This window comes from Penaeus monodon, chromosome 30 (genome assembly GCF_015228065.2).
Source record: "Penaeus monodon isolate SGIC_2016 chromosome 30, NSTDA_Pmon_1, whole genome shotgun sequence".
NCBI lineage: Eukaryota > Metazoa > Arthropoda > Malacostraca > Decapoda > Penaeidae > Penaeus > Penaeus monodon.
In genome coordinates, this window is record NC_051415.1 from 3,703,135 (window position 1) to 3,703,912 (window position 778).

The 778-nt window shown below is 34.1% G+C and overlaps 2 long non-coding RNA genes across 4 annotated transcripts in view; one reads left to right on the forward strand and one right to left on the reverse strand.

The window, feature by feature from the left end:
- LOC119592464 lies at positions 1 to 778 on the forward strand. The gene is made up of 2 exons (XR_005230440.1): positions 1 to 251; positions 283 to 778. It is a non-coding gene; the product is annotated as an uncharacterized LOC119592464 (long non-coding RNA).
- Positions 588 to 778, reverse strand: part of LOC119592463 — a 1,745-nt gene continuing 1,554 nt past the window's right edge. For all 3 annotated transcript variants that reach the window (XR_005230438.1, XR_005230439.1, XR_005230437.1), the window contains one exon: positions 588 to 775. This is a non-coding gene — a long non-coding RNA (uncharacterized LOC119592463). The remainder of the gene's footprint in view (positions 776 to 778) is intronic.

A 778-nucleotide genomic window follows, 5' to 3' on the forward strand; every position in this document is an offset into this window, starting at 1 on the left:
TTAACTGGGGCTTTGCCGCCATGCCCTTTCCAATCGCTATATTTTAAATATGCCAGTAATGACATTTATTGAAAATTTACTGCCGCGTCGAAGTTAAATAATGTATCTACAGGTCTTTAGACTAAGTCTTTTTGTAGAGATATGGCTCTTACAAAGTCCGTGGACATGGCAGACACTTTGTACATTTTGGCAATAAGGGGTTAAGCTGCTGTATATGCATAAACGCATCAAAATGGTGAGCTTTCAAACAGGTTAAGGTCGTACTAATTCTCAAGCAAACAGTGCATTAAGTACTGCTTGCCCCAGTTGTCATTCCATTTGTTCTGAGGTAATTCTTTCAAGTTGGTGAATATTTTCGGGCAACGAAGGACATTTCACTGTAGTACCGCTATCAATCTTTAAATTCAGGTTTCTAGTGGAGATGGACAAATACTGGTATTTATCATACCATTAGATATTTAATAAATTATGAAATCAAGATTTTTAGAATAAGAGTATTAGCAGAAAATTACTGAAATATATTCCAGAATGTTTAATCCTACAAAATGGTTTTCAAAAGGCAAAATCAGGTAATAAATAAAATAGAATTCACAGCATAAATTTATTACAGGGCTTCAACTGCATAGGCAAACCTAAACTTTAATCTCTAACAACTGGAATGCTATTGATTAAGAAGAAATTAGTTTAATGGCATCTATATGAATTCCATAAACTAATTTTCTTCATTGCGAACAATGGCAGTCAGTTTTCCTTGTATCTCCATACATAAACTGACCTG